This window comes from Balaenoptera ricei, chromosome 13 (assembly GCF_028023285.1).
Source record: "Balaenoptera ricei isolate mBalRic1 chromosome 13, mBalRic1.hap2, whole genome shotgun sequence".
Taxonomy (NCBI): Eukaryota; Metazoa; Chordata; class Mammalia; order Artiodactyla; family Balaenopteridae; genus Balaenoptera; species Balaenoptera ricei.
This window is the reverse complement of record NC_082651.1, coordinates 69,079,700-69,102,484: the sequence shown is the minus strand read 5'-3', so window position 1 is coordinate 69,102,484 and position 22,785 is coordinate 69,079,700. Positions and strand designations below refer to the sequence as shown.

Below are 22,785 nucleotides of genomic sequence, written 5' to 3'. Positions count from 1 at the left end.
TTCTTCCTTCTACTACTTGGATGAACTAGGCATCAGAAATTCAGACAGGAGGCTATAAATGGATGACTAATACTGGGAGCTATGGTATTACTGTGATGCTGCAAGAAATCATGTACGTTTGTAGCTCACCCTGTGTGCTGACTTGAGACAAGTTAGTTAGTGATGTTCTATTCCCCTCACCAACTTAGAATCTCTGGGTAAAGACCCTCTAGCAGTGCCAGGCAAGCCAGGTCCAAATCTTACATTGATCTCTGATCTGATTTTGGAGATGGGGGAGGAAGGGAAAAGAGGAGAGAGAAAATATAAGGCCCCTAGGGATAGGGGAAGTGAAAGTAAAGGTGGGGAATGGGATGGAGAGACACAGAAGTAAAAATAACTTGAAATTACAAATCCTTTCTCATCCTCATTTTGCCATCATACTTACATGGATCCCAGAGGAGTGGAACAAAAATGCCTTCTCCCCAAATCTGGAAAAAAATGATCTAATATGCAAAGGATAGGTCTTTCCATGAAAAAGAGATATGCATAGATTATATTATTTACCTTGATTAAAGATTTATGTTGTTCATAAAGTCTCAAAAAAACAAGTTACTCAATGTCTGTTTCCATATTTCCCAGTTGCATTTCTCTCTCTCACACATACACATTCCTCAATACAAACACACCCACAGGTGCCAGAGCGTTATGCCATGGCCTTGAGGCAGCAGGCACTCACCTTCACGGTCCTCCTCAACACTCAGGTTCTGACTAACATCGTTGTTTTCCTCACAGTTTTATTCCTTGAGTTGGGGCCTTTATTGACAAGTAGGTATAATATTTTCTTAAGTCTCAACTGGGTAACACTGACTGACAGATAAAGTAATTTTTGACTTCCAAACCAGAACAAAGTTGATAGTGGGATTTACTCTAAAAAACTTTGTAATAAATTCTCTAAACATACATACTGAAGACAGGCACCCCATCTCTTGTATAATTTAAATTTATATTTAGATCTAGAAACATAAAACTCTAGTTGCTTAAACTGAGAGAAGTTTAATTTCTTAAGGAACAAGATGTTTGGGGTCGAGCTCCAGGATGACTGCAACTGCCCATGAGCTAGTTTCTTATTTTCTATTCTGCCATTTTTTTAGCACGTGGGCTTTGTTCTGATGATCACAAGATGACTGATGATCCTGCAGGCATTATGTCTACTTCCCTGGAACCAGTAGGCAAAGTTAAAGGAGAAAGAAAATTCCATGCCAGCTAAATTCAGTCCTTTTATAAAGGTTTTTCAGAAAGCCCACCAGAAATTTTCTTTAACATTGCATTGTCCATATCTTGATCATTTGGTCACCACTACCTGCAAAGACCAGTATGGACTAAGTTGGCCAGCCTAATCTATCACCCAATTTCTCTCTTCCATTCAACCTCACCCCAACTTTCTTTGTTCCTAAACTCTAATATCTGGAGTGAAATGAATAAGACCAGTTAAAACTTCAAAGCTTGAACTCATCGTTAGGATTGTTGGCATTCACATCAGATACCAAAGCCTTTATGGCAGAGCTGGGTAAGCGTGAAGGATCACCTTAGACACAGAACAGAAGAAATAACGTTTTCCTCAAAAAAGTGCTGAAAGAATACTTCAGAACTTAGGCTTTTTAAATAATTGAGTAGTTGTTTTGACTTTAGCTTACTCAGGTCTTGCTGAGAATTGTGTCACTAGGCGCTCTTTCAGAAAAAAATAATAGGAAAAAACAAAAAAAAACCAAATACCTGTGATTTTCTCTTCCAACTATTTTAGGAGCTAGGCAGCAATTAGTGTTGCCATATTAATATGGGAAGACATTTTTGTGGCAGCATTGCTTTTCTTGTTATTAACTACCAGTACTACATACTATGGGAGAGCATTGATATTAAGATTAATGAAGTGGTTACTTCATCCAAGAAGAGCAGGCAGGGATATTATTTCTGGATGTTCAGTGAATACATTTATTAATGCTAATTAGAAGTATTTAGGCTAATAAGTGTGTCCATGTTGTATCTAAATAATATATACTCATCTTAAAACTCATTAAGTTTTCTTAATAAATGTTGGAATCTCCATTAGGAGTAGCAGTTTCCAACCTAATTACTTGTTTTTGAGTTTTTCTTGGCACACAACCACATCCATATAAACACACACACATACACACACACTCAAAGGCTCATAATTATTCCAGACAGTAGCTAAGTTTACTTTCCTGGTTCTCTGATTAAGAAGAATAGAACTTTTATTTCACCTTGGTATTAACTACAGATAAAGAATTTGAAAAGAAAAACATAATTACTGTACTATGTAATTCATACAAATTAAATTCTATTAATGGTTCTAGGAATTCTTAGGAAATATACTTAAACTTTGCTTATTGGTTCTGATTTGAATATAGCAACATTTTGATGAGTATTCAGATCTTGGTAAAGTACTGTAGAATATCTTTATCAAAAGAGTTTCAGTAATTTGTCACCTTGTATTTTGTAATATGACCTTCACATTTAAAGCAGTCATGATATTGCTGACAAAGATCTGTGCTGTGTTGTAATTTTATTGTCAGTAGAAATTACGCATGAGTTGCTTATACACTCTGAGGCAAGATATTCCCTGCTTGAGGGTCAAAGCTTTGATTATGATCACATTACTGTTAGTTTGCAGATACATTCACTTTTTGGTTTTGAAAAAAATAGTATTTTGTCAGGAGCACAAATCTGCATTCTGTCCATACCTAATTGTCTACTGCTCTTACAGAATTAACTTCTGCAATGAGTCACCAAACAAATGATTTGAACTGTTTTTCTGAAAATGGTTTTGCCACTGATTTTGCTATTGGTAATAGTCCATCACCAATCAACACTTAGAATGTCCATGAAGATTTCTTTTTCTTGAAGCTATTCTTCTATAACACAAATAGTTATCAATATATAATCTGACTTAGACAAAAAGCAGACCCCCCTCTTCTAAGATAAATTGATCTTCAACAAGGGTACCAAGACCATTCACTGGAAGGAATAGTCTTTTCAACAAATGGGGCTAGAACAAATGTATATCTAGATGCAAAAGAATGAAGTTCACACCATATATAAATATTAACTTAAAATGGATCAAAGACCTAAATTTAAGAGCTAAAACTATAAACATGATTTTTGCAAATCATATACCTGGTAATGGACTAATACCCAGAATATATAAAGAACTCCTGCAACTCCACAACAACAAAAAAACATAAACCCAATTAAATGATAGGCTAAGGACTTGAATAGACATTTCTCCAAAGATATACAAATGATTAATAAGGACATGAAAAGATGCTCAATATCACTAGGGAAATACAAATTTAAACTATAATGAGATACCACTTCACATCTATTAGAATGGTTATTATAAAAAATAGAAAATAATAAATGTTGGTGAGGATATGGGGAAATTGGAACCCTTGTGCACTTCTGGCAGGAATGTAAAATATCACAGACACTGTGGAAAAGTTTGGTGATTCCTCAAAAAGTTAAGCAGAGTTATCATATCCAGCAATAAATATATCCAGAACATCTGTTTGTGTCCCTGTTTTCAGTAACAGGTATGCCAATGTTTACTGCTGGATCGTTCACAATAGCCAAAAGGTAGAAACAACTCAAATGTCTATCAACAGACAAATGGATAAACAAAATATGACGTAGCCATACAATGGAGTAATATTTGGCCATAAAAAGGAACGAAGTACTGCTAAATGTTTGTTACACTTGGTGAACCTTGACAACATTGTGACAAATGAAAGAAACTAGTCATATGAGTCCACATACTATATGATCCCATTCGTATGAAAGTTCAGAATAGGGAAATCTATAGAGACAGAAAGTGGGTTGTTGATTAAGCCTGGGGGAGGGGGAGGAGAGATGATGAGAAGCGACAGGTAAAGGGCATGAGCTTTCTTTTTCAGGTGATGAAATGTTCTAAAATTGACAGTGATGATAATTGCACATATCTGTCAATATGCAAGAAAAAAACATTGAAAAATTGTACACTTTAAATGGGTGAATTGTATGGTATGTGAAATCTATCTCAATAAATCTGACTTTAAAAAAATGAAGATTGAATAGAACAGGTATGCCACCCCTTATCTCCCGTTTAGATCTCTCTCAGACATCATTTGTGGTTGTGGCTTTGGCTATCCAAATGGTGATGTGAAAGCCTTCTTGTATAGATCCAGCTCCTCCAGGTACTTGATATTGGAAGAACCAAAAGTGAAACAATAGAGGGATAAGTTCTCAGTTAAGTATTTAGCCAAAGATAACCTTATTGATTTAGAACTAGAAGTTAAAGATGTGAATTTTTTCTAAAATATAAGTGGCAAGGCAAATTTCTTTTAACACTTCATGTTAAAGAAAATAATTTTGCCTTGCCATTTACATTTTAGATAACAACTTTGCAATTGACAACGGTCTTGAGAGGAGTTTCCAAATACTTTTATCCACCCCATGCCTTATTCATGTAGGTTGAAAAGATATTCCTACTCAGCAAGAAGTCTTGGCGCTTACTGGTAGAAGGATATGATTGAGAGAAATGAAAATTTTACACATTTTCTGACTCTGGGACTGATGGAAAGGAGAATAAACAGGTCAAACATTCATGCTCTGATTTTCCTCTCTCTGGGCCAAATCTGGAAAGGGGAAGGTGAGCCTTAGGTAAATACTGATGATAGGGAGAGTAGAGCATACAAATTACTTCCTGTTTTGAGCCTCAGAAAAAGCTCCCTAACCTGGGGCACAAATTAACATGGCAGCACAGCATGGTCAGGTGAAGAAGGGTCCTGGTTTAGAGCCGTCCTGACCTCCCTTGTAGTATGGATGCTCTGTGACAAACCTCAGGCCTGGATGGGACTCTATGGTGAAGTGTAGCAAATCCATAAGAAAGGTTAAGGGCAGAACCACTTGTCACAGGCCAGTGGAAAGTAAGGAAGGCAGGAGACGAGACTGTAAGTTATAATAGTCACAAACAAGCTGCAAATGCCAGCAGAACAAGACATGTCACCTGGGCAAGATGGAGGGATACTGACTCTAATTTTTCCTACACTTATACCTTGGTGTCCCCTAAGTTTCACAGCTTCCTTCCCCCATGCCATACCCAGATACCATTTTGGGGAGAGAAGCAGGGGGAAGGAGAGGGTATCTGAAAACAGAGACTGGATGCTTTTTCCAAGAAAAAGCACTCAACATTATATGTAAACACACCAACCAAGTGAATGGAGGAGAGCTGGAGCTAAGTGGAAACCAGGAAAATAAAATAGTGTGGCAAGCAGTTTTATACAGAGAGCAGGTGGCAGAGTACAAGGTACAGGAACCAAAGAATAAATTTTTAAGAATTTGCATGTTGTAGATTTCTCCTTAAGGTGAGCAGTGTTGCTTTGCTATAATAAGTTTAAGAACTTCTTGGCTGAGACTGTAGATGGGCCTATCTGCTTCAAGGTTTCAGAGTACTTCCCTGGTATGCTGGTAGGATCCCCAGGGATAAGTGTTCAAATCTTGGTATGCGGATGTAATGTATTCATAGGAAGGCCCCTACTTAGACCCTGAGTTCACACTCAGGAATGATTAAGTCCATTTGCTATCTAAGTAAAAATTAGAGCCTGACAAATATCTCCAAAGAGAGTAGTCTGTGATTAGTCAATATATCATACACATGCAAAGATGAAATGGAAAAATATCAGGAAGACATTAAGATGATGCAAGTTACTGTATCCTGGAAAGATTGATATCTTGATGTGGACCTGGATCCATACATAGGAAGAAGACATACAGCACTTTCTATAGGTACATATATATTTTTCAGAATTTTCTACTCTATGGTACAATGGAAAGGTAACGGAGCTCTTCTGGAGAACAATTTTCAATTACAAAAAAATAATCTAGCTGACCATTTTGACCCATCAAAAGGGAGCATAAAATTTTTGGCACAACTATCCCAGCAGTATCCCCAGAAAACTGAAAGTTCAACTGAAAAGTGTTAACATGTAATTAATTAAGCAGGACATTTACAACTTACTTTCTTCTTCCCAACAGAAAGCTTGGAATAGGTTTTACTTCCTGTTAAGCAATAACTGATTCTAATTATTTTCTCTGTTTTTGAGTTTTTAAAAGAGAGAAAAGTTATTTGGGTGTGGTACTATCTCTGTGACGGTACAGAAATAACTGTTGTCTTAAGTTCGCCAAATGTAAAACTAGGATTATAGTATAGTGCTGTTGTTTTACAATTTCTACTTCAACGAAATACATTCATTCCCCCAAATAGAATATACTATCATGTTAATTATACATAGGAATAAATATATACATCTATTCACACACAGATTAAAACCTCCTTCTTAATAAGTTATCTTGACTTATACTAATACCAAAGCCTGTCATTCAAATATATACTATACTAATCCATATATATATATATATATCCATATGTATAGATCCATGTGTGTATTTATCCATATGTGTATATACATATTTTTCAATCATATTGTCATTTCTCATTCTTTCTTAGATGTTTAACCTAGATGCTTTAAATGAAAAGTACTACAAAAATTATTGCATAGACTATCAGTATGTCTTCAGTATGGTACGTAAGGGATAAATTGGTCTACTGCATGCCTGCTAGAAGACTAGGCATTTTTACATATAGGGCTAAGTAATTTTATGATAAAAACACTATATTCATTTTGTGTATGCTGTGCACCTTCTGCCTCAGGCAAAGCCTAAAGCCCATTGGACAATTCTCTCCTTTTATTTAGTTCAGGAGAAAAACTGTAGCTGTTAAAAAAAAAGTGAAATTGGGCATAATATTTCTCACTCTTTAAAGACATTTTAAGATGTTTTTTCTTCCATTTCATTTCCTGCTTTTCCTTTCTATCCCTTTCTTTGCCTTCCTTCCACCTCTTTTTGAAACACTACCTATATTATTGGCATAAAGTTTCTTGTGGTAATCTCTTATGATCCTTTGTATTTCTGAATTGTCAGTTGTTCCTTCTTTTTCATTTCTAATTCTGTTGATTTGAGTCTTCTCCCTTTTTTCTTGATGAGTCGGGCTAATGGTTTGGCAATTTTGTTTATCTCCTCAAAGAACCAGCTTTTAGTTTTATTGATCTTTGCTACTGTTTCCTTCATTGCTTTTTCATTTATTTCTGTTTGATCTTTATGATTTCTTTCCTTCTGCTAAATTTGGGGGTTTTTTGTTCTTCTTTCTCTAATTGCTTTAGGTGTAAGGTTAGGTTGTTTGAGATTTTTCTTGTTTCTTGAGGTAGCATTGTATTGCTAAGCCTGGACAAAATGGACACATTCTTAGAAAAGAAGAACCTTCCACAACTGAACCAGGAAGAAATAGAAAATATGAACAGACCAATCACAAGCACTGAAATTGAAACTGTGATTAAAAATCTTCCAACAAACAAAAGTCCAGGACCAGATGGCTTCACAGGTGAATTCTATCAAACATTTAGAGAAGAGCTAACACCCATCCTTCTCAGACTCTTCCAAAAAATTGCAGAGGAAGGAACACTCCCAAACTCATTCTATGAGGCCACCATCACCCTGATACCAAAACCAGACAAAGATACTACAAAAAAAGAAAATTACAGACCAATATCACTGATGAATATAGATGCAAACATCCTCAACAAAATACTAGCAAACAGAATCCAGTAACACATTAAAAGGATCATACACCATGATCAAGTGGTGTTTATCCCAGTGATGCAAGGATTCTTCAACATACGTAAATCAATCAATGTGATACACCATATTAACAAACTGAAGGATAAAAACCATATGATCATCTCAATAGATGCAGAAAAAGCTTTTGACAAAATTCAACAACCATTTATGATAAAAACTCTCCAGGAAGTAGGCAAAGAGGGAACTTACCTCAACATAATAAGAGCAATAAATACAAACCAACAGCCAACATCATTCTCAATGGTGAAAAACTGAAACCATTTCCTCTAAGATCAGGAACAAGACAAGGTTGCCCACTCTCACCACTACTATTCAACATAATTTTGGAAGTTTTAGCCACAGCAATCAGAGAAGAAAAAGAAATAAAAGGAATCCAAATCAGAAAAGAAGAAGCAAAACTGTCACTCTGCAGAGGACATGATACTATACATAGATAATCCTAAAGATGCTACCAGAAAACTACTAGAGCTAATCAATGAATTTGGTAAAGTTGCAGGATACAAAATTAATGCACAGAAATCTCTTGCGTTCCTATACAATAATGATGAAAAATCTGACAGAGAAATTAAGGAAACACTCCCATTTACCATTGCAAAAGGAATAAAATACCTAGGAATAAACCTACCTAAGGAGACAAAAGACCTGTATGCAGAAAACTATAAGACACTGATGAAAGAAATTAAAGATTATACAAACAGATGGAGAGATATACCATGTTCTTGGATTGGAAGAATCAATGTGAAAATCACTATACTACCCAAAGCAATCTACAGATTCAATGCAATCCCTATCAAACTACTAATGGCATTTTTCACAGAACTAGGAGAAAAAATTTCACAATTTGTAGGGAAACACAAAAGACCCCGAATAACCAAAGCAATATTGAGAAAGAAAAATGGAGCTGGAGGAATCAGGCTCCCTGACTTCAGACTATACTACAAAGCTACACTAATCAAGACAGTATGGTACTGGCACAAAAACAGAAATATAGATCAATGGAACAGGATAGAAAGCCCAGAGATAAACCCACGCACATATGGTCAACTTATCTTTGATAAAGGCGGCAAGAATATACAATGGAGAAAACACAGCCTCTTCATTAAGTGGTGCTGGGAAAACTGGACAGCTACATGTAAAACAATGAAATTAGACACTTCCTAACACCATACACAAAAATAATCTCAGAATGGATTAAACACCTAAATGTAAGGCCAGACACTATAAAACTCTTAGAGGGAAACTTAGGCACAACACTGTATGACATAAATCACAGCAAGATCCTTTTTGACCCACCTCCTAGAGAAATGGAAATAAAAACAAAAATAAACAAATGGGACCTAATGAAACTTAAAAGCTTTTGCACAGCAAAGGAAACCATAAACAAGACGAAAAGACAACTCTCAGAATGGGAGAAAATATTTGCAAACGAATCAACGGACAAAGGATTCATCTCCAAAATATACAAGCAGCTCAATATCAAAAAAACAAACAACCCAATCCAAAAATGGGCAGAAGACCTAAATAGACATTTCTCCAAAGAACATATACAGGTTGCCAACAAACACATGAAAGGATGCTCAACATCACTAAATCATTGGAGAAATGCAAATCAAAACTACAATGAGGTATCACCTCACACCAGTCAGAATGGCCACCATCAAAAAATCTATAAACAGTAAATGCTGGAGAGGGTGTGGAGAAAAGAGAACCCTCTTGCATTGTAGGTACACTGTAGGGAATGTAAATTTATACAGCCACTATGGAGAACAGTATGGAGGTTCCTTAAAAAACTAAAAATAGAACTACCATAGACCCAGCAATCCCACTACTGGGCATATACCCTGAGAAAACCATAATTCAAAAAGAGTCATGTATCACAATGTTCATTGCAGCTCTATTTACAATAGCCAGGACATGGAAGCAACCTAAGTGTCCATCGACAGATGAATGGATAAAGAAGATGTGGCACATATATACAATGGAATATTACTCAGCCATAAAGAGAAATGATATTGAGTTATTTGTAGTGAGGTGGATGGACCTAGAGTCTGTCATACAGAGTGAAGTAAGTCAGAAAGAGAAAAACAAATACCGTATGCGTACACATATATATGGAATCTTAAAAGAAAAAAAAAAGAGTTCTGAAGAACCTAGGGGCAGGACAGGAATAAAGTTGCAGACGTAGAGAATGGAGTTGCGGACACACAGAGGGGAAAGAGTATGCTGGGAAGAAGTGAGAGAGTGGCATGGACATATATACACTACCAAATATAAAATAGATAGCTAGTGGGAAGCAGCTGCGTAGCACAGGGAGATCAGCTTGGTGCTTTGTGACCACCTAGTGGGGTGGGATAGGAAGGGTGGGAGGGAGATGCAAGAGGGAGGGGATATGGGGATATATGTATATATATAGCTGATTCACTTTGTTATACAGCAGTAACTAACACAACATTGTAAAGCAATTATACTCCAATAAAGATGTTAAAAAAAAAAGAATATACATACTGATAATTACCTTAAATGTGAATGGATTAAATGCTCCAACCAAAAGACACAGGCTTGCTGAATGGATACAAAAACAGAGACCCATATATATGCTGTCTACAAGAGACCCACTTCAGACCTAGGGATACATACAGACTGAAAGTAAGGGGATGGAAAAGATACTCCACACAAATGGAAATCAAAAGAAAGCTGGAGTAGCAATACTCATATCAGACAAAATAGACTTTTAAATAAAGACTGTTACAAGAGACAAAGAAGGATACTACATAATGATCAAGGGATCAATCCAAGAAGAAGATATAACAATTGTAAATATATATGCACCCAACATAGAAGCACCTCAATATATAAGGCAAATGCTAACAGCCATAAACAAACAGAGAAGTTGACAGTAAAAAATAATAGTGGGGGACTTTTACACCCCATTTGCGTCAATGGGCAGATCAGACAGAAAATCAACAAGGAAACACAGGCTTCAAATGACACATTAGACTAGATTGACTTAATTGATATTTATTGAACATTCCATCTGAAAGCAGCAAGATACAGATTCTTCTCAAGTGCACATGGAACATTATCCTGGATAGACCACATGCTGGGCCATGAAGCGAGCCTCAATAAATTGAAGAAAATTGAAATCATATCAAGCATGTTCTCTGACCACAAGGCTATAAGATTAGAAATAAACTACCAGAAAAAAAACTGTAAAAAACACAAACACATGTAGGCTAAACAATATGCTACTCAACACCAATGGATCACTGAAGAAATCAAAGAGGAAATAAAAAAATACCTAGAGACAAATGACAACAAAAACACGACAATCCAAAACCAATGAAATGCAGCAAGAGCAGTTTAAGAGGGAATTTTATACCAATATAATCTTACCTCAGGAAATAAGAAAAATCTCAAACAACCTAACCTTACACCTAAAGCAAGAGAAAGAAGAACACGTAGAGAAAGAAGAACAAACAAACCCAAAGTTAGTAGGAGGAAAGACATCATAACAATCAGAACAGAAATAAATGAAATAGAGATGAAGAAAACAATAGAAAAGATCAATGAAAGTAAAAGGTGGTTCTTTGAAGAAATAAACAAAATTGATAAACCTTTAGCCAGACTCATCAAGAAAAAAAGAGAGGGAGTTCAAATCAATAAAATTAGAAACAAACAAAAAGGAGAAGTCACAACTGACACCACATAAATACAAAGGTTCATAAGAGACTACTACAGGCAATTATAGCCAATAAAATGGACAACTTGGAGGAAATGAACAAATTCTTAGAAAGATACAACCTTCCAAGACTAAACCAGGAAGAAATAGAAAATATGAACAGACCAATCACAAGTATTGAAATTGAAACAGTGATTAAAAAACTTCCAACAAAGAAAAATCCAGGACCAGATGGCTTCACAGGCAAATTCTATCAAACATTTAATGATGAGTTAACAGCTATCCTTCTGAGACTCTTCCAAAAAAACTGCAGAGGAACACTCCCAAGCTCATTTCATGAGGCCACCATCACCCTGAAACCAAAACCAGACACAGATACCACAGAAAAAGAAAATTATAGGCCAATATCACTGATGAATATAAACGCAAAAATTCTCAACAAAATACTAGCAAACTGAATCCAACAATACATTAAGAGGATCATACACCGTGATCAAGTGGGATTTATCCCAGACATGCAAGTATTCTTCAATATAAGCAAATCAATCAGTGTGATGAACCACATTAACAAACTGAAAAATAAAAACCTTATGATCATCTCAATGGATGCAGAAAAAGGTTTTGACAAAATTCAACATCCATTTATGATAAAAAAAAAAAAAAAAAAAAACGCTTCAGACAGTGGGCATAGAGGGAATGTACCTCAACATAATAACGGCCATATATGACAAACCTACAGCTAACATCATACTCAACAGTGAAAAGCTGAGGGGCTTCCCTGGTGGCGCAGTGGTTGAGAATCTGCCTGCCAATGCAGGGGACACGGGTTCGAGCCCTGGTCTGGGAAGATCCCACATGCCACGGAGCAACTGGGCCCGTGAGCCACAACTACTGAGCCTGTGCGTCTGGAGCCTGTGCTCCCCAACAAGAGAGGCCGCGATAGTGAGAGGCCCGCGCACCGCGATGAAGAGTGGCCCCCGCTCACCGCAACTAGAGAAAGCCCTCGCACAGAAACGAAGACCCAACACAGCCACAGCCAAAAATAAATAAATAAATTTATAAAAAAAAAAAAAAAAAAAAAAAACAGTGAAAAGCTGAAAGCATTCCCTCTAAGACCTGGACCAAGACAAGCATATCCACTCTCGCCACTTTTTTCCAACATAGATTTGGAAATACTAGCCACAGCAATCAGAGAAGAAAAAAGAAATAAAATGAATCTAAATTGGAAAATAAGAAGTAACACTGTCACTGTTTGCAGATGACGTAATACTGTGCATAGAATATCCTAAAGATGCTACCAGAAAACTGCTACAGCTCAACAATGAATGTGGTAAAGTTTCAGGATACAAAATTAATACACAGAAATCTCTTACATTTATATACACTAACAATGAAAGAACAGAAAGAGAAATTAATAAAACAATCCCATTTACCATGGCATCAAAAAGAATAAAGTACCTATGAATAAACCTACCTAAGGAGGCAAAAGACCTGTACTCTGAAAACTGTAAGATGCTGATGGAAGAAATCGGAGATGACGCAAACAGATGGAAAGATACACCATGTTCTTGGACTGGAAGAATCAATATTGTAGAAATGACTATACTGCCCAAGGCAATCTATGGATTTAATGCAATCCCTATCAAATTACCAATGGCATTTTTCACAGAACTAGAACAAAAACTTTAAAAACTTGTATGGAAACACAGAAGACTCCGAATAGCCAAAGCAATCCTGAGAAAGAAAAATGGAGCTGGAGGAATTAGACTTCCTGACTTTAGACTATGCTACAAAGCTACAGCAATCAAGACAGTATGGTACTGGCACAAAAACAGAAATCTAGATCAATGGAACAGGATACAGAGCCCAGAAATAAGGCCACACACCTATGGTCAACTAATCTACAACAAAGGAGCCTAGAATATACAATAGAGAAAAGACAGTCTCTTCAATAAGTGGTGCTGTGAAAACTGTAAGGTTACAAGTAAAAAAATGAAGCTAGAACATTCTCTAACGCCATACACAAAAATAAACTCAAAAATGGATTAAAGACCTAAATTTAAGACCAGATACTATAAAACTCTTAGAGGAAAACATAGGCAGAACACTCTTTGACATAAATCGCAGCAATTTCTTTTTGGATCCATCTCCTAGAGAAAGGGAAATAAACACAAAAATAAACAAATGGGACCTAATGAAACTTAAAAGCTTTTGCACAGCAAAGGATACCATAAATGGAACACAAAGACAACCCACAGAATGGGAGAAAATATTTGTGAACAAAGTGACCGACAAGGGATTAATCTCCAAAATATAAAAACAGCTCATGTAACTCAATATAAAAAAAAAAAAAAAACCCAATCAAAAAATGGGCAGAAGATCTAAGACATTTCTCCAAAGAAGGCATACAGATGGCCAAAAAGCACATGAAAAGATGCTCAACATCGTTAATTATTAGAGAAATACAAATCAAATCTACAATTAGGTATCACCTCACATCACTCAGAATGGCCATTGTCAAAAAGTCTACAAACAATAAATGCTGCAGAGGGTATAGAGAAAAGGGAATCCTCCTACACTGTTAGCAGGCATGTAAATTGGTACAACCATTATCAAGAACAGTATTGAAGTTCCTTAAAAAACTAAAAATAGAGGTACCATATGATCCAGCAATCCCACTCCTGGGCACGTATCTGGAGAAAACCGTAATTTGAAAAGATACATGCACCCCAATGTTTATTGCAGCACTATTTACAATCGCCAAAACATGGAAGCAACCTAAATGTCCATCAACAGAAGAATGGATAAGAAGATGTGGTACATATATACAATGGAATATTACTCAGCCATAAAAAAGAATGAAATAATGCCATTTGCAGCAACATGGATGGACCTAGAGATTATCATACTCAGTGAAGTAAGTCAGTCAGAGAAAGCCAATTATCATATGATATCACTCATATGTGGAATCTAAAAAAAAAGATACAAATGAAATTATTTACAAAACAGAAACAGACTCACAAACTTTGGAAACAAACTTATGTTTACCAAAGGGGAAAGGTCGGGAGAAGGGATAAATTTGGAATTTGGGATTAACATATACACACTACTGTATATAATATAGATAATCAACAAGGACCTACTGTATAGCACAGGGAACTCTACTCAATACTCTGTATCTGAAAAGAATCTGGAAAAGAATGGATATATGTATATGTATAACTGAATCACTTTGCTGTTCACCTGAAACTAACACAGCATTGTAAATCAACTATAATATAAAATTAAATTAAATTAAAAAAAAATTTTTTTTGTAACATAAAGTCAGAAAGTAAGCACTTTCAAAATCAGTGAAGCACCCCAGTAATGAGGAAATGAGCATCCTTTCTACTCTGCCAAACAGAGCATGTGGTTTTCTTCCTCATGATCTAAGACAGCAAGTCCACTTCCAGGTGTCTTACCTACATTCCATGAAAGTAGAAGGAAATGATCGAGAACAAAGGCATATCTTGTACAGTTAAGAAATAAAAATTTTCTTCCAGAAAACCCCAGCAATCTCTATTTCCTTTGGCTACAATTATAAGGAATCCTGAGAAATGGCATTTTTTGCGGGGGGGGGGGGGGGAGATGGCATGGAAAACGGGTCACAGTGCCACCCTGAACAAAATCAAGATGGTTAGTAAGGAAGTAGGAGTGAGAGTAAGACATTTGACATAAAATTGGAAATACCTTCTTCAGGCTATCTTTTACTATCCAACAATCATACTTCCTCTCACCTCCCATGAACATGCTCACCTCTCCCCAAGGTACTCTCATCCAGTTACACTCATTTGCCAAAAGTCCAGGATTTCTGAAGTTCTTTCCATCAGGTTTGGGAGTAGCTCCTATGTGAAGGTCTGGAAACTTAAAATTTTAAATCTTAAAGCTTATCTGACACCAACATACCAATATGCAATAGTTTAGAAGAAACAGGAAACTAAAACCTAAAAAATAATTTCCATTTAGACAAGGGAGGACTGGGAAATAAACAGCATTAGTGAATTTCTAGAACATACCAAATCCTGAGGGACAAGATGAGGGAGAACTTCATGGTCTGGGAGCAAAGGAAGTTCCTTGGGAACCAATCTGAGAGTCCTGGTTCTGCTGTGGAGAAAAATATATCTTGTTATCTTCAATGTATCTATGGATACAGTGGCATCATAGAACATATCTACTTTCACAGCCCACTTCCCCCTCGTGTTGGTTTGGGTGTTTTAGAAATATTTCAAAAATTGAAAAGTCACAGCTTTTGCAGGCCAAGTTAGGAGTTTCTTTGGGAAAACAGTAGGGTTCCCATCATGCAGTGGTTAGGAAAATAGACTCTTGAAACCAGAACTTCCATATATCAAATCATGGCTCTGCCTCTTACTAGCTCTGTGATCTCAGTTTACTTCTCTGTAAAATGAGTAACAATCACAACCATCACAAGGGGTTACAGATAATATATGGCAAGCAATCAGAACAATTCCTGAATTATAATGAGTGCTACATGAACTTTGTTATGATTCTTATTCTAGTTACTTTATAACTACCATCATCATTATTAATAACATGGGTAAATGACCACAAATAATAATTATTTAGACATGTTCTTTGACATATTTGCCTTTTACACGTTGGCTTTTTTTTCTGTTCATTCCTTTATCCTTTCACACAATAGTCATGGCCTTACATAACTTTGAAATAGGCTTAGCTGAGTGAGAAACATCTGATGGTGGGTTCACAGCAACTGACTGACCCAGAATGCTTAGAGATGTGTGCTTAAGAAAGACTTGGTACCACAATCTGATCTCCTACTCAGACCTCCATTCACAAATGCTGATCACAGAGTTAACGAAGCAGTTGTTCTCTTTAACCTTGCAATGATCCAAATTATGAAACTTTCAGTCAATTTAAACAGCAGGCATAAGAGCATCTCCTTTAACAAAGCAGCATTTCCTCCTGTCTCTACTTTGGAAATTGGATAGTTCTATTCTTTTTCATCCTTCTCTTCCAGAACTTGGCTCAATATATCCATAAATAAATAGGATTTTACCATGTTTTTTTTTTTTCTCCACCATTTGCCCCAACACTACATATAACACACGATGTATGCCACACAGCAAAACCTGGTGATCATGTGATTTACTGTTTTACCACCACATAATAAGAGTTATTAGCTTTCCATCCCACAAATTCAGATATAGCAATTCAGGAGAATAACCTCATCTAGGACTCAAAAATAGATAGTGGAAGCAAAGCAAAGGACAAAATAATTTGAAAAGACAGGATAATAAGTGGGTCTTTACGTATATGTTGACATAACCCAGAACTATAGATTCCTAGAAAATTACTGGACCCCAAGTACAAAAAGAGAGTGCTGGAGGCTATAACTTTACATAGTATCACATGGCAGCATAAATGACCCATCCAGCCATCAAACCAAATTTGTACCTTTATGATTCTTTTTCAAGCAATCTTAGGATCAAATACTTCCCAAGATCTAGGTTCATCTGGCCTTTATTACTGACCACAATTTTCTTCCCTCCCCCCTTTCTTTACTTCCTTCCTTTCCTCCTTCCTTTTTTTCCTTCCTTACCTCTCACCATCCCTCCCTCTCCTTCCTCCCATTTTTTATTTTTATTTCTTTTTCTCTACATTTTGAGGGGGCTCCAAGTATAAGGACTTAAACTAAATTAATTCCTATGAGCTTTTTCTGAACGAGTATTAAGTTGCCATCTTAGTTATTATTTTCCTTAGTTTTCTCAATTTCCCAGTACCTTAGTCAAACCAGAGTTTATATTAAAAAATTCCCTAGAGTTTATAATACCCAGGTCCAACATATGTTTAACTTTGACTGTGTTCTACTTATTTTTATATTTGTTAGTTTCTTTTATATATTTATTAGGTTATTTTACAAATCCTTCCTGAAAGAATTTAAAAGGAAATCTAAAACTCAGCAAAGAAAACATTGAACAACTATAGGAAAAGGTGGAGGAAGTAAAACAATAAAAGAATATGTTATAGATCTGGAAAGAAGGATAAATTTATTGCATTAATTTAGACAACAAATATTTATAGACTATCTACACTGGAGATACAGCAGGAACAAACCAAAATAAATACTTCTTTCATGGAATTTACATTATGGGAGGGGGAGACCTATAAGGCAGTAATACGTGCAACGAATAAAGCAGGATATTGTAAAAATTGAGGCACTAAAAAAGGGAGGCACTATTTTAGATAAGAGTACTCAGAGAAGACCCTTCTGTTGGAAAGACATTTGAGAAGAGACTTGAATGAAATGAGAGAAGAGCCCATCTTCTGAGGAAACAGCATTCCAAGCAGAAGGAGCAGCATGTGTAAAGGGCCTGAGATGGGACCACATTTCAGTGTTTCCCTGAACAGCCAGTGTGATTGGATTTTAAAATAAAATTAGAGAAATAGGTAAGGTCTAATTTACCTTGTGAAGATGTTCAATTTCATTGCAAGAGCAATGGGAAGCCAAAAAGTTTTAAACTATGGGAGAGACAGGATGTTATTTAGGTTTTTCAGAGTTCATTCTGGATTCTGTGTGAATATGAACAGTATTAGATGAGACGTAGAGAACGAACGTATGGATACCAAGGGGGAAAAGGGGGAGGATGAACTGGGAGATTGGGATTGACATACATATACTACTATGTATAAAATAGATAACTAATGAGAACCTACTGTATAGCACAGGGAACTCTACTCAATGCTCTGTGGTGACCCTAAATGGGAAGGAAATCCAAAAAAGAGGGGATATATGTATAAGTAAAGCTGATTCACTTTGCTGTACAGTAGAAACTAACACAATATTGTAAAGCAACTACACTCCAATAAAAAAAAAGAAGTTATAGTTATTGGGTTCTTACAATGTACAGGGAAGTTTTAGCCTCCATTACAGTTATGTGAGTTTCCCCTTTTACAGATAAAAAATAGAGACTAATAATAATTTAAATACATAAATAAAGGTCTACAACTGGTAAAAAAAAAAAAATCAGTATTAGACGGATGAATTTGAAATGCATAGCAGCCAACATTAAAAAGGGAAATCAGACCCAATTTTGCATTTAATATTGACCAAAAGATAAAAATAGACCAAAAGCTCAAGAGAAAAATAATGTTTCCTGAGGCTGCAAAAGGACAGGCATATTCCAAGGGTCTATATTACATAAGGAACCACCTCTTTAAACCACAGCCATAACATTACTATCTAAATATCACTGTGAGCCCATTTTATCTAGGCCTTAAGCTGTTAGAAGACACAATATTAAAACTCATTTCATCCCTGCCCCCAAGTTTTTTCACTTTACCAAAGAATTAGAGAGATATGTGATTTTTTAAGTGAATAGTTTGTAGGAGAAACAGAAGATTTTAGATCACACACACAAAAAAATGCACTAAATATCATGAATACACATTGACTAGTCCCTTTCCAAATCTTCCCTAATATACCACCACTAAAAGAGCTCTCCTTGTATACTGTTCTCTAAAAAAACTAACATCATTGTCTCCTGTTGCCCCAGCTCCCATATCAGTTACCTGATACTTTATATTTCTAACAGATTTTATTATGCAGGACTATTGAACTTGTTCTGGTGTCTTCAAATTGAACAGCCACTCATGGGAACATTGTCAACAAAAGACCTTTCAGATATTGAGATGTACTCTTTAGAAGGCAGTCTAGTGATTTAAAGCATGTATTTCTGATTCAGATTTCATGGGTTCAAATGAAAGGTTTACTACTTTTGTGCTATATGTATGTAGACAAGTTACTTTCCCTCTCTCTATCTGAATTTCTTTACCTTTAAAATGAGTATCACAATAGACATAATCTTAGAAGTGTTACAAGATATAATTATAACAATGCTTATAAAATACTTGGCACAGTACCTGGCATATAATAAGGTGATGAATAAATATTAGCTATATTCATTACTATTTAAAAAAATAATTTAGTTTTTTTAAAGTAACTCTTATTTGTTTATATGCATAAAATTGAGAAGTTTCTCTTGAAGGGATGTCAGAACAAAAACTCTTCGTATCATAAAAGATTTTCTTTTTGATACTTTGTCAAGATTCGGTTGCATATTTACCATAAGGACCAATAGAAGACCCAAAGCTATTCTGATAAGTTGATTTGCTCTTAGGCCTCTCTTCTGTATAAGAAGGCTATTTGAAATAAAGATATGCTACAGAATGCAGGGCTAAAGGTAGTAAGCCGTTCCATTCCATAAACTTTCTTTGGCAAAGGATTCCTAAGAAGTAGACTTGGAGTCATAAAATTAAATTCAAACCCAGCTCTGTCATCTACTATGCAACCTTAGTCATGTTACTTAATCTTTAAGGGCCCTCAGTTTCATCATTTCTAAGACATAGTTACCAAGAATAAATATCTTCCAAAAAATAGGGGTTCAATAAATATTTTCTAAATTAAATTGAATGTCAGCTTTTAACTAATTACCCATGCAGAGTTTTCCAGCATCTTGAAAAGCAATATAAGTTTCCTCTTAAAATGATTTTCCCTTACAAGTTGAAAACAGTTTCTAAAATAAGGGCTTTAATCAATTTGATTTAAAAATCTTTGATGGCAAGAAGGTGTCATAAACTGAAATACTGTGGATTGGATTCACCTTTAGAAGGAAAAACTTCCAAAGAGCAACAGTTACCCAGAGAGTTTTTGGAATCTCTTTCCTGAGAGGTGTTTTAACCCTGAGATGACTTTGGCATTATCATCTTTGAAGTAGAATGTTTTTTCAAGATAGCTTTCTTATTTTCTGTTCTCTCACACTATATCCCAGTGGAATTACTTCAAACATAATGCCATCATTAAATTTGTGTGTTAGCTATTGCCACAAAAACGTAGCATGACAAACACATAATGCTCAATAAGCATCTATTTAGCTTGTTCATCTGCAGATAAGCTGACCTAGACTCAGGTGTACTGGAAAGGCTCTGCTCCAAGAGTCTCTCATCCTCCATGAACCAACAGAGAAATCTGTTCTCCTGGTCATGGCAGAAGTACAAGAAAGTGAGCGCAAACCAGCAAGCTCTATTAAGGCCTGGGCTAGAAACTGGAACATTATCATTATCATTTCCACTTTATCCTGTTGTTCAGAGTGAGTCACTTGGCCCAGCCCAAAAGTCAGGGGTCATGAAAATATGCTCTGCATATTTTAGTAGGAGAAATTACAAAGCCACATAGCCAAGAGAGTACATAAAGGGAGGGTGAAGAATTGCAAAAGTGCAATCATTCTTTCAAAGTATTCAAATAGGTTTCTTAGTATATGAGAAATTTTCTCTACCTTCCATTCAGCATTCTCATCTTCCTCCCCAGGACTTTTCTCTGGGGTGGTGTGGAGTGGAGAGGGCTATTTGGTGAAAAGGTATAACTCTAAAGAAAACATAACTTTCACTATTATAATTTAACTATTTAATGAAATTTTTGCCCATCTGTCACTATAAAATTTTTCAATATAAAAGTAACAGTAGTTCCACCTAGAAAGACATAAAGGAAAAAATATATAAGGACACAGATAAAGAAGATTTTGAGCCTCTTCTATTTTTCATTTCTTCCTCTACACCCAAGTAGGCTATTTCCAGATTTTGCAAACAGACCATATGTTCCCAATTCCTTAATATTAAAAGCTGTCTCATCTTGCTTTATTTAAGATGATATTTATAGTTCCCTCCATTCTATATGTGAGTAGTTAAGCATTTATCCATGATCATTAGCATTTTTTAAAATATTTCTATTAGATTTCATATAGCAAATTCTATTTGTGAGTTATTGCTCCAAGCTGCCTTGTGTCAAAGCTGGGAATTTGCATGGAGGGTGGGGAGGGCAGGAGGGGGGATTCTTCAGTAATACTGTCTCCTATTTAATGTGGCTCTTCATTAAATAATAGTAACATTACTTAAATTTTTCAGAATGTGACCATGAGCATGAGAGGAAGAGAGGATAACTATTTTATACACAAGTAGCATAGAAAGGCTCAGTAGCTAAGAGGTGGAATGTTCTGGTGGAATGTTAAGCTAGATTCTTGAACTCAAAGCAATGCTTCTGTAGTCAGCATTGTGTAGCTACTGGGATTAGACTCAGCAAACTATAGTGTTCCTTTGTAAACTGGTTTCCTGACAATAGCAAAAACTAGAAGAAAATAGGAAGCCAGGAGGAAGGAAGAAGGAACTTTCCCCTTCCTGGCAGCTTTATGTTCACTGGGCCAATAGAACAGTCATGCATTTTGGATATGAATTTGCTTTCCCTGCCAACGTTACCATCTGTGAATTTATGGAATGCCTTATTCTATGCATATTCCACAAAATGTTTCTCATTACTGAGAACTTGATTTTACTGCAAAAGAGGTTTCAGCAATGGTCATGCCCATAGAATCATTGGTCTTATCATATAACCCATCATCCTGAAGGAGCTGGCCTGACAGAACAGTAAAAAAAAAAAAAAAAGCCTAATAGAGACTCGGTTATGGTGCTAGTTGTGAAATAAATGCCATGAAATATTGGAGTACTATCTTACAGAATACAGATTATAATTAAATAAGCAACCTATACATAGTGTTGTTTCTTCCATTCTATAGTACATAGGTATAGGAATCAAGAAAAAGTGAGAGTGATTCTCATTGCTATTACACCTAATAATCCATTCAGATAATTTTTTTCTGGACTGTTTGGGGTCTTAAATATCAGGAGAGAAAGGGTTTTATCAGGAGACATAATAATACCTCTGTTGATTTCAAAGTTGAGACTGTCACCTGGACACTTTGGGCTCTGTATCACTGGACCAATAGGTGAAGAATGAGATACTGGGGATAACTGTTCCTGATTATTGAGGGTAAAAATGGATTTTTGCTATACAATGACTTTGTCTGAAATACTAGGGATTCTTTGAGATGCTTATTATTTCCATATCAAATGGTAAAAGTTAATGGAAAATCAATGGGAAAAAAGGCCACTGACGATTCCAAATCTTCAGTTAATCACCAGGCAAAGAATTACAACAATGTATGGTGCTGGCTTGACAGAAAATGGAATGGCCAGTGAAATTAGAAAGGTATAAGTATCAGCTACAACTTCATGGCCATTTACAGTAAAAAGGATTGTAGCAGCTACACATACCATCTTCTTTGCTTGTTACATACATAAGCTAATTTATATACAGTAACTAATTTATATTTGCATATATTAACTAATTCCCTTTTTACTCCCTTTTTTCTCTTATTATTGTGTATAAGGATTGTTGGGAGTTAATACTTATTAACTTTATTCTTAAAGTTAAATTTTTTCTTTAAAATTTATTCTTTAGCTTCTTATATATCCAA

At 35.7% G+C, this 22,785-nt stretch overlaps 2 long non-coding RNA genes across 2 annotated transcripts in view; one reads left to right on the top strand and one right to left on the bottom strand.

The window, feature by feature from the left end:
• LOC132376967 (uncharacterized) overlaps nt 1-22,785 on the top strand; it is a 180,897-nt gene that overhangs the window by 144,660 nt on the left and 13,452 nt on the right. The window lies entirely within an intron of this gene.
• The window catches only part of LOC132376966 (uncharacterized), a 398,251-nt gene continuing 390,934 nt past the window's right edge, over nt 15,469-22,785 (bottom strand). The window contains exon 3 of the long non-coding RNA XR_009506485.1: nt 15,469-15,547. This is a non-coding gene — a long non-coding RNA (uncharacterized LOC132376966). The remainder of the gene's footprint in view (nt 15,548-22,785) is intronic.